Source organism: Dermacentor andersoni, chromosome 6 (genome assembly GCF_023375885.2).
Source record: "Dermacentor andersoni chromosome 6, qqDerAnde1_hic_scaffold, whole genome shotgun sequence".
Taxonomy (NCBI): Eukaryota; Metazoa; Arthropoda; class Arachnida; order Ixodida; family Ixodidae; genus Dermacentor; species Dermacentor andersoni.
The window spans coordinates 107,621,746-107,633,791 of record NC_092819.1 but is presented as its reverse complement, the minus strand read 5'-3'; the positions used below and the strand labels follow the sequence as shown (position 1 = coordinate 107,633,791).

Here is a 12,046-nt window from a genome sequence, read left to right as displayed (position 1 = left end):
AGAATAAGGGCGACAACGTGACGACGACGTCGTAGGGCAAACGAGATGACGATGGTATGGCGACGATGCCGTGATGAGATTTCTAGGACGACAGCAGGATGGAGGAAGGGGGAATGATGGTTATGCAACTACCTAGATGGTAGGACGAGGACGGTATCACAAAGGATGCGTGATACCGTATATGTGACGAAGACGAAATTGTAACGACGGCATGTCAACGGTAGCATAATCGCGACTGAATGATTACGATATAATTACGAACTTGGAATGACGTCGTTAGATTCATGATAGTTGTATGACGACAGTGGCTTGACGACTATCGGATGACAATACTGAAATGATGACGACGGTGAAACGATATCCTGATGACGATGGCATTGTGTGTGCCGGATGTCGAAGTTAGAAGGATGACGACTGACCGCGACGGCATGCAAACGACGATATGACGATATGACAACGAATGCCTGACGATGATGGGAAGACAGCGGCATGAGGACAATGGGATAATCACTAATGTATAATCGCAATGGCGGAACGATGAATGTATCACTGAACCTCTATGACGACGATGACGTGATTACGAACGCATGACGAGAGTCAGACGGAGAAGCTGCAATGATGATTGGAACACGAACATGACGATATTACAAGAACCTGGCAATGGAGGCACAATAACGACTAGCTGACTATGACGACATGACAAGGATTGAATAATCACGATTGACTGATGACAGTATGATTACAATAGCACGACAAAGAAAGATTGACGTCGATGGAAAGACAAATGGGGAATGACGACGACGGCATGACGATAAGATAATGGTACTTAAGTGATCACAATGACAAATTACCGCGTGATGACTACGGCACGGCGACGACTGTTTGACGACCATGGCGTGATGATGTCCTCATGACGAGAGTCGGATAAGAAAGCTGGAATGAAGACGATGTAATGACCACGACGGCATCTCGACGCCGAACACATACCTAGTGGCTTAAAGTATCAGGCAACTTGGACCACTTGGTCAGAGTTGTAGCCGTTGCAATGACAGCACGACGACCGGCATATAAAGAAGCTAGAATGAAGGCTATCGCATGAACACGACAGTATTACTTTGGCAGTGTGACATAAAATACATGACAACTGTATGACATAGAGTGACGACTACAGCATGGCAAGTGTCGGAGTACAAAGCTGGAATGTTGGTGGTGCAACGACCATGAAATCATGGTGACCACGAGCCCATACCATCTGGCCCAAGCTATTGAACAACTTGGTGCAGTGAGTCTGTCTAGAAGACGTGATGACGAAGGCATGACGATTGTAATTTATCAAGAAGACGCAATTACAACTCCGGCACGACCACGACAGCATCACAACCCGGAGCACATACATAGTGGCTAAAGCAGGTAGATTAATTTGGGCACTCGGTCGGGCATAAAAGGCTGGCTGGCTGACTGGTTCGCTAACTAGCTAGGTAGCCAACCAGCAAGCCAGCTAGCCAGCCAGCCCACCAACCAGCCAGCCAGCCAGCCAGCCAGCCAGCCAGCCAGCCAGCCAGCCAGACACAGACAGACAGACAGACAGACAGACAGACAGACAGACAGACAGACAGACAGACAGACAGACAGACAGACAGACAGACAGACAGACAGACAGACAGACAGACAGACAGACAGACACAGACAGACAGACAGACAGACAGACAGACAGACAGACAGACAGACAGATAGATAGATAGATAGATAGATAGATAGATAGATAGATAGATAGATAGATAGATAGATAGATAGATAGATAGATAGATAGATAGATAGATAGATAGATAGATAGGCAGGCTCAAAATGGCTGAAATAGTTCAAAGAATCGGAGAATTAGATGTGATAGGTTAGTTTTTTTCCCTTCCAAATTTAAAATTTTCCTACAACAACGAAAAATTAAGCGCATAACGCGCTTCGGTACAGGTCACATATTTTGTTGTTTTCTTCAGTCCGCACTTTGATGTGGTCAAGCTTTTTACATCTGGTACATCTAGTCCGACTAGCTGTAACTCTTCCCATGGACCTTTTTTGCTTTGCCTACAAATATATCATGGTGGAGAATTCGCACAAACACGTGCCTACGTCCCGATATATACTCCTGAATAAGCGCGGCGACGGCAGCGAAGGCACGGTTGCACGCAATGGATTAGTCCACAACGAAAACGATTTTGCCCATGAACGCTGTCATATGTCGACCTTATGAAGAGCCATTCCGTGAATAGCTCCTCATGCGTGTGCCCTGTGTACCCTGTAAATCGGGAAAAACAGGGGGCTCTTTTCGATGGTGTGTTCATTTGCAGTATGGCGCATGATTTTTACTACAGGCGCTGCAGTGGAGTTCTAGGCATCATCGGTTAGACCAACCTGCGGTCTCTGAAAGGAAGTAAGTGCTTTGTCTTTCTAAACTATGGTCCCAGTGGTTTTTCTAGAGAGATTGATCCGAAAGTAGCTGAGAAGAAAACGAGGCTCGGGTAAGAAACTGCCGATTACACTCTTGGCTTCGTTTAAATTTTCCCATTGATTGTTATTTCGCTCTTTATACATAGCTGCTTTCTAACAAACGGTCATATATGTGCAGATTTAGTTTAGTGACAAAGTTATGCGCAAGTGGCGTTTACTGATTTAATGTACCACTAAGTAATGACAGTGGTTGGCTTCAACGAACAAGCGTGAAGCGTAAGCATACATTACATGTCCTTCTATTGCAATGAAATTTTGGTCACAACAGTTTTCCTTCGAAGAAAACGATGAATAAGACAGAGAAGTGTGACGTACTCCCCTAAGCCAAACTATATAGAGTAGGGATCTTGTGATAGAGCCGATTTCCATATCCACTTTTGATTGAAACCTCATATTAAGGACTGTAGTACTATTTTGGCATTGCCAACCTTTTAGTCCACTCATAAATTTCAGTTTGTGCGACTATATTACGAACAATTCGAGTTTTTTTTTTTTGGCAAGCCTGTGACCCATCTAGTTTTGCCCACTGGGTACCATGTTTCGACACTTACGTCGTATAAATTTCTCACCTTAGCTCGACCAGAGTGCTAAGGCTCAGCATTGAAAAAGTCGGTTGGGTCTCCTGGTAATGTCACGCACTCTTCTCTTGACCAAATTTATGTCTCTTCTTTATGCAATAGGTATGATAAAATCCTGCTGCCTGCCCTGCAGGTATATCGTGAGCTACATAGGAGGGATGAGGTTTTCAACGGTTCGCAATGAATGACATGCTGACACGCGGTGGATAAAACAAATATGTGATTGCGCCTGGTTTCAGCAGGCCCCCAACCAAACTTAAGAACCACAGAGTCAAGCACGATCCTCGACCAGCTCCATATTCGAGACGAAACCATTAAACACAGAAAAAAATGGCCGCCCCTTCTAGTCCGTGAAGATCGTCGAACAGCGAAGCTGTGTTAGTCACACCGTGTGTTACACCATGCAAGTCAAACTTCGCAAGCAGTCGGTATGGTAAATCTTTTGTTTTACCATTGTTTCACGTCATTTTCAGTTTTGCGTGCTTCGCGTGGTCAGGATGTTTTCGGAGTGCATTATAATTTTTTTTTTTTTTGCGGTTCTCCCAGTGTTCTTTTTTTTTGTGCGCTTGAGGCTTGTGTCTGTGTTTTGCCGTGCTTTCTTGCCTTCGCGTGCAAGTGCCTCTGCCCGTAGTCTTCCCATAGTTGTAGCTGGGACGGAATGTGTGAAACGACTAATCCATAGCTCCGTATATATATATATATATATATATATATATATATATATATATATATATATATATATATATATATATACGCAGCTATGGATTAGTCGTTTCACACTTTCCGTCCCAGCTACAACATTGGGAAGATATATATATATATATCGGGCACAAGGTGACCATAGGAGATGCGGGCGTTGCAATTGTTTTGACGATTGAAGTTAACTACGATAAAACGACGCTGCTGTACTGCATAAAGCTTGCTCGTTTTTTAAGATTCGGTGCCGTTGAATTTAAACTAAGCTAGAATATAGTTACGTTTTACAGCGAAGCTCTTAGCCAGTCGGTAGTCTTTCGTGTCCGTCTGTGAGCAGAACTGATCAAACTCAGCAATGGAAAAGTGCAATGAAAAGTGCAAAACTCAGAAAAGTGCAATGACTCATTCCTCTCGTAACGCAGAGGCTGCAAGCACTCAGCAATGCGATGCGAACAATGCATACATTAATCGGAATCCCGCATACAATGCACAGAACAGCGCAGGTTTCCATAACGAACAAGCGGAAAACAAGCATGCGTATGCTATTAAAACTTTGCATACTCCCTTCAGCAGTTGTAGTGGTGGTACTGGCACAACTTCGCTGAATGTCCACTTTCGCAGAGCCGGGATGGTGAGTCAACGTTTCATTTATAGCACTCACCAAACTAGCGGGAATTAAGCTTCGATGAAGTAGTGTTGTAAGACCTCACGTTTACTTCAGGCAAAAGTCATTTCTTCATTTGACATACTCCGCTAAAAAAAAAAAAAGAACAAGAGGCTCATTAGTCCGATCTTCCACACAGTCAACTGTGTAAGCAACATTATCACCTGCTTCTCTCCACCTGAAGATGAAATAACTTCTACTAGGTATTAGAAACAAATTGCTGTCTGATGCAAAGAAACTTAGCAGAGCGCCCTGAAAATACATCTGGCAATACATCTTTATATACAAGCACAAGAACTCACCCTGCAATAGTGTTTGGTTACGTGACTGTACACTGATAGACGAAACTGTTTCACCGTCAAGCTAAGCCACGTGTTATTTTTGCACCCACATTCAGAGCCAAGTTAAGAATATACATCTCCAGGTTCATTAAATACAAGCATTCTCGTTAAGTCAATGTGACAGACGATGGTTTATTCTCCACCGCAATCCAAAAACGTGTTCCGAGCGCTGGACAATCCCTTTAATATGCGAAGCGAGATTCTTGCGGCAACCGGTCGCCGCCCCTCCTAACCCCCTCCCCTTCTCACCACCGCCGTTCGCTTTCCTTCGACCTAGTTTCCCGCGAAAAGCACAATACAGCAGCGACTCGGTTACCGAGTAAATGTGTCGGGGGTGTAGCTCAGATGGTAGAGCGCTCGCTTAGCATGCGAGAGGTACTGGGATCGATACCCAGCACCTCCACGACTTTTTTTTCCTAATAAAAATTAGCTACAACATTTTTTTTTTTTTGATTGTGCCGCAATACCGAGTTGTGAGAAAGTCGATGTAAGCGCTCAGTTTTGTGCAGTTGGAGTGAACTGCAAAATGGTGCCTTTATGTGCACTCACCAGAAAAGCTTTTTGCAATTTTGTGCACTTGGATAAAAGTAACATTCATATAAGATACGCTTAGTTCGAATAGTTCACTGCATTAGCGGTGCTTTATGCATTATAAAAATTTATCCAGACATTTTTGACAAACCTTCGGTGAGATATTGTACAAACGCATTCAGATCAGCGAATCCTGTGTCTCTGAACGCATTTACTGCGAGAGCATTTAATTTGCAACTTAGTTCAAGGTCCCCAACTTATAATTTTAACACAGCGCCTCCATCTGAAAGATAACCGCTTACAATATAGCCAAATCGTCGAGCTTACACTGCCCCCAACATAGTGCAGTGTTGTTAAACTCTAGGCAACAACGACTTCAGATCGACAATGGTTCAATGAAAACGACGACAACAGCAGTGACTGCATTATGGGGATGAAGCGACGGCGGTGACATGACGACGCCACGTCACTGACTGTTGAGAAGAAAAAAACTTTACTTGGCACATTCCCCAATCAAAGGCTATACGGGTGTTGCTAGCTCTTCCAAACACTTATTCCACGTGCCACACGACACAGCGCATAGGAGCTGCTTTGTTGCCGCGCGTAGTACAGTGAGCCAATAATCAAGATGTTTGAAGTCGGGAGGGTGGATGATTATGCTTTCGTGCACAGGCCATTGCGTGCAATCTCTCAGGTTTACATTGCCATTCTTGCTCAACAAACGTGAACAGAGAAACATTGGCTTGGCTACATACAGCAGAAGGCAAATGAAAGATTGTTTTTCAACTTTTGATTAATGTTCTTACTTTAAGTCTTTGTATTGCCATTACAATGATGATTGTAAGCTGTGAGTATTGTGTTTATTGTAATTTGCGTTATTTTGGGAATTGGCTTCACGTGAAACATTTCGCGTTAGCTTATTGTATTAAAGATTTCCTTTATCTATCTATTGATTGAATACATACAAACTTCGTTGTACTTTTTATAAGCCCTAATATTTATTACCTTATGTTTTACATTGACTTTATTACTGTATTGCGCTAGTGTACATTTGTACAGTCTCGGCCACTCTTAGGGTGAACACGGTTCACCGTGGCCGTGCTCCGCGGGGCGCCAGTGCGTCCGGCGCGGCGGCGCATCGAAGCGAAGCGGCGCAGTCGCACACGGACCCAAGCGCCGTGCTTCGCGTCGTCTGCTACAGCGCTGGCGCGCGCCGCCTCTTGTTTTGCTGTAAAGTACACTTCGCTAGACCCAGGTGACTGAGTGCCGGAGGCGGCATTGCGGGAAGGCGCACTTCACTAGACAGTTTTAGTATAGCGTAAAACGCTTGCGTTAGCGTTAGCGTTAGCGTGCGTTAGCGGAACAGAGAAAAGCGCTAACGTTAACGCAAACATATACGGCGCCATCTAGATGTAAAAACACGAAATACAGGCAAGCCAAATCCACAAGAAATGTCGAGCTAATCCAATGCCGAATCCGCAAGTGTGTCCCTAAGTCAAGCTTGCCCAAAGCCACAGTCGCTGCGTTAATTACGCATGCAGGTGTTTGGTTTCAGTGTTGTTTTGTCGAGAGTCGCGAAACACACTGATTATTCTTAGCATGCCGCGATCGAGTGTTCTGTGGGACCCATATTACCTGTACTTTCTAAGTTGGGATGACATAGACGTCCTCATGCTTCGGGAACGAGAGCGACCGCGCAGGTTGTACGTGTTCTCAAGAGGCGGCCTGCTCAATATCGAGGTGTATTCCGGAGGAGATGTTTCGCCGGCAATTTCGCTTTCAGATAGCGGATTTCCCACTTCTTTCCACTTTTTCGCAACAGACGCCCATTTTGACGTCTGTCCGAATGGGTTCAAGGCGAAAACCTCGTTCAGGAGGTTCATGTCGTCGTCGTTAGTAAAGCGCACACGCATTGGGACCACTGCATCGACCACACTACTTTGTTTTGCCGCGGAAAATGTGACGTGCATCGGCTTGACATGCGACTTTACACCAAGCGAACGAGCGAAATTCACTTGGGCGCCATCTCGAGGCGGATACAGCAAACATGAGCAAACAAGAGCAAACCTACTCGTTAAGCCTACTGCGCCGCTAAACGAGAACGTATATAGTAAACAGCGTCCATTTGTCACCTGTACGCCACTGTCGAAGCATCATCACACAAATCTAAAGCGAACACGAGCATTAGTTGGGAATGAATGAGCCGAACAGTGCAGGCCGACGACTCGATAGATCCGAAGCGGGCAGCTCTCACTTCGACTGGCGCTGCCATGTCGCCGTACGTAAGACTCCCCTTGCGTGCGTTAGCGTTCACCGCTATCCTGAAAATAGCGTACCTACGTAAGAGCACCAGCAGCGTTTACGTACAGCGCATGCGCAGTGTGGTGCACGCAACGCTAACGCTAACGCTAACTCTTTCCGTTTGCTGCTTTACGCTATACTAAAACTGTGTACTACCTGGAGCATTTTCCAGGTGGTTCCATCTGCAGATTGTGAATAGCCTGCATTCATTCATTTGTTTTCCTTGTACTCTTTTATATTTGCTGCGTTAACCTACGTTTTGTATACATCTTTCTTTTTTTCTTTTTAGAACCGAGGGTCCCGTTGCAGTCATTGACTTTGGGACCCTCGTCTGCATACTATTTGTTGTTTACTTATTGTTTTGGAATGACGAATAAAACTGAAACTAAACTGAACTGAACTGAATCAATATACAGGAACAGAAACAAGCTTCTAACCACATAAATCACTTAGCATGTTTTTTATAAGTGATGAGGGTAAAAATACAGTCATTTTTTCGCGCTCTTTATTAGGCTGAGGCGTAGAGGCGACGCTTAATAGTCATGTCAGGGACGCCAGCAAGCCTGAGGCTGTTCTTAATTTCTCGAACGGTGGAGGTCGGGTTTGGAGCAGCAGCCGCCGCAACAATGGTCCCTCTTTGCCGGGCTTTACGGGGAGCATCCCCTATTCTTCCATCCTTCTTGTAAGCCTGGACGATTCTATTTACAGTTTTCAGTGACCTTTTTGTCATCTCCCATATAACGCGTTGAGAATAGTTTTGTAGGCACAGATCTACAATGCGTCGTCTTTCTTTTTCCAGTACCCGCGACATGGCTAGTTTTCATAATGCACCGGGGAAATGAAATTATCCTTCACTGTTACAGCGTTTTTATCGAAGTGCCATGGCAACCAGCTACCGAACAAAATGCAATTCATCATGCAAGTCGACGGAAATGCGTTTAATGGAAACACCTCTCGTGCCTTTCGATTTGGCGAGTCATCCCAGAATCTTTAACTCCTGAGCGGCCAGTCTCTCAGTTGACTAGTCGTTGGCTGTACCGCATCATAATATTAAGCTAAGACGGGATAGCATGACCTAAGCAAAATAAAGAAGGGTGGGGGGGCTCGGCGGTTGATCGGGCTGACGCCCATGGTCAGTTAAAAAGTAGACTGGCCCGACCACAGCAATCTGGCTTGGGCCGGCCTTAGCTTTTGCAAATGGCGAGTTCGTTTACCGACCACCGGCATGCTGTGGGCAGACGACACCGGGCCGGCCTCATGACCGCCGGTTTAAATATCGTGACACCGTTCGCCCAAAACACGGACCGGCCACTTCCCCACGACGGCAACAGCATCGCTTGTCCGCGGCAAGGGTTCGTGTGCCGTATTCATATTTGGGTTTTACCCACTCAGCCCAGCCCACCCCAACCTACCCCCTAAAAAAAAAGGAAATCAATTCCTCCTAATCTCCAAATTTATCCGATGCCCACCTCTATGGCGTAACGCAGATGCCATGTGTCGCTTCGGGGCGTATACCGCACAATTAACAAATTATTATATGCTGGTGAGAATATGCATATGGCCCATTCCGAGGAAGTACTGAAATGAAATAGAAGCAAATAACGACTTAATTACCCGGCAAGACGTAATTTAAGCTAGACAATAGGCATTTAGATTATAGATTTTCCACTCCAATTACCTATTCAAAACGGACAGAAACAGCATTCGCATGCGGCGTGCATTGACTCCAAGGAGAAAAAAACGAACAACCAAAAAAAAAAAAACGACGGCGCCACATGCATTACTTCACCTAATCAATGTAACGAAATAATTGACCGACGATTCCTCTTCATGAGAATGCGACTTCTCGCGTCAGTGAGCCGTCAGAAGACCCGAAACGCTTCGGTGATGTTACCCAAACTGTGACAACAAAAATGAATTTAGTTTTTTTATAGGATGTAGAAAGAGGGAAAGGGGGAGTAAAATTGCCGCCAAATCAGTTGCTATGCCTGGGAGAGCACTTTCCTACATCGCGAAAAGCGCTCCATGCTCTCCTACCAGCGACATTAACGCGTCAATAAGAGAATGCGAAGCAGCGGATATCACTTCTTAGTTGCTGTTGAAGTAACAATATTGCCCTCCTCAATCGTAAAATCCATGGCAACATCATGATGCGTGATTGAACAATCACTCTCTAACTTTCTGCGAAATTTATAGCGGGTTGCGGTCGTTTCCTTAAGTCGATTCCTTAAGTCGATTATGTGGTGAGAAGCTTGTTTCTGTTTATGTATATTGATTAAGCAGGCTGTTCACAAGCTGTAGACTGAAAGAGCTGGAAGATGCTCCAGCTAGTGAAGTGCGCCTTCCCGCAATGGAGCCTCGGGCGCTGCTCAGTCACCTGGGTCTAGCGAAGTGTACTTTACAGCAAAGCAAGAGGCGGCGCGCTCCAGCGCTGTAGCAGACGACGCGAAGCGCCTCCCCTGGGTCCGTGCAGTGCGGCCACGGTGAGCCGTGTTCACTCTAAGAGTGGACGAGACTGTACATATCCGGTCTGCAAAACCATTGCCATGTAAATAATCCCTCAGGAAATGTCATGTTGTTTGCAACCACTCCCCCCCTGAGGGACCCCGAACTGTTGTTGCAAATAAATAAATAAATAAATAAATAAATAAATAAATAAATAAATAAATAATTGGATAAATAAATAAATAATTGCTTTGTGCTGGCTCTTTCTGTGCGCGTGCGCAGAGCCACGAGACTGCGAGTGATATATGGGTGTAGGCGTGGGGGCGCGGAGGGGGGAAGGGATCGCGTTGGAGTTCGAGGGAGTTGAACCGGAACAATATTGCCCAATAGGCAGTCCGCTTTAATTATTGAGAATTAAAGATGCTCCGCAGTTCGTGAAGAGGGCCACACCTTCTTTTTCGCCCGGAGAATATGACCACCTTTTTCTTATGAGGAGAGACGACGTCTGCATTTGTTGCTACATCACAAAGAAAAGTAACATTCAGTGGACGTAGAGAGAAAAAAATATCCGTCGAGCCGGATTTGAACCAGCGACCTATGGATGCCTGTGTTCAATGCCTCTACAGTCCACCGCTCTACCAACTGAGCTATCGACGGAACGGCAACCGCAAACCTTAAAGAGCAGGCAGTACCTGCGGACGGCGTGACCTAATTAGCTGAAGGAAGATGCAGCTAAGGATTGGCGCGAAACTGGTTCACCGGCGTCGTCGAATTTTTCCCGAGCGCAGATTAACTTGAACATCGGCTGGCACTAAAGGGGACGCTAAGCAATTCTAACCAGATTTAAGGAAAAAATGGCATGGTTCCGCAGTATTGATGACTGTGGTCAAATACGTAACACCGGTGTATCGGTGGAGCGACATTCAGTAAATAGGAAAGAGGCGCTGTGGACGACCTTGCAGTGGTGTTACCGTCTATCGGCAGCCTTGCTCGATTCGTCATTCTCGTTCGTCGTGTTTGACATTCAGTTGGGGAGTTTCTAGGAACGTGTAATATTACGTTGTCTATACGACTCATCGAAGGCAGTACTTCCTAGAATACTCCGTGGGCACGCACTCCATGAATTCATCTGCATAGGATTTTGCTGTCTATAGGGTAAGCCTGCTCCGTTCGCTTTGCAACGATCGCGAAAAGCGTACAGAACTACAGGGCCGCGTGAGCGCAGCACTGGCCACCTGTAGCACACGCTAGCTCTTCTCGACATTCGTGGCTTGATTTTGTACGGCCTGCCTAGCATACGGCCGTGGCGCTATATTTAAATATGTAACACAAGTTACAGCCGCGAATCCTCCGTGCCATTTGGTTTCAGCCACCGCATTAAACGTATACCTGAATTTATTGCGAAGAATCCCCAGCCATGATCCTGCAAAGCTTCAGTGGCAATGTTGCAGCTAACATACATCTGCCCAATGTTGCTGACAGACGCCCCTTGGCAGCTTTCTGTCACATGATGTAAGTGGGCGGGTACTAACTAATGACTACTACCGATCGTAAACTGACAGAGAATTTCCAAGCATACATGCGAGAGGTGAAAAATATAGTTTGAGGACGCAAATTGACAGAGGTTCTTAAGTGTGGTTACACGAGGCAAGAAACTGCAAGATGAGAAAAAGCACGGAGAGAGCGTAGGCGAGTAGGCACCACAATGGAAACGTACGCTGTGAGCAAGTTATCGAAATGAAGGAACCGCGTCGTTGGAGCTTACATATAGCAAGTGCCGGTTGCTTTTGGGGTAGAAACTATACTTAAATGCAATAATGTGGAAGAAGGAGATATCTGAGGACCAACTTGTGGAAGTCGAAGTGCAGTGATTTGGGTGCTTTATTGGTGAACTTATTAAATCATAGTATGATCGTAGCGTGATCGAAGTGTCATAATCTGCCCCGACCCCAGCAGGCCATTGTGCAGAAAGATATTCGCAAAAACAG

General features: G+C 45.6%; 2 non-coding genes across 2 annotated transcripts; one reads left to right on the top strand and one right to left on the bottom strand.

Annotated features, from left to right (window-relative positions):
- Nucleotides 1-5,111: 5,111 nt before the first annotated feature.
- TRNAA-AGC (transfer RNA alanine (anticodon AGC)) lies at nt 5,112-5,184 on the top strand. The gene has a single exon. It is a non-coding gene; the product is annotated as a tRNA-Ala (tRNA).
- Nucleotides 5,185-10,625: 5,441 nt separating this feature from the next.
- On the bottom strand, nt 10,626-10,715 carry TRNAY-GUA (transfer RNA tyrosine (anticodon GUA)). Its single transcript is given in 2 exon segments — nt 10,626-10,661; nt 10,679-10,715. It is a non-coding gene; the product is annotated as a tRNA-Tyr (tRNA).
- Nucleotides 10,716-12,046: the final 1,331 nt, after the last annotated feature.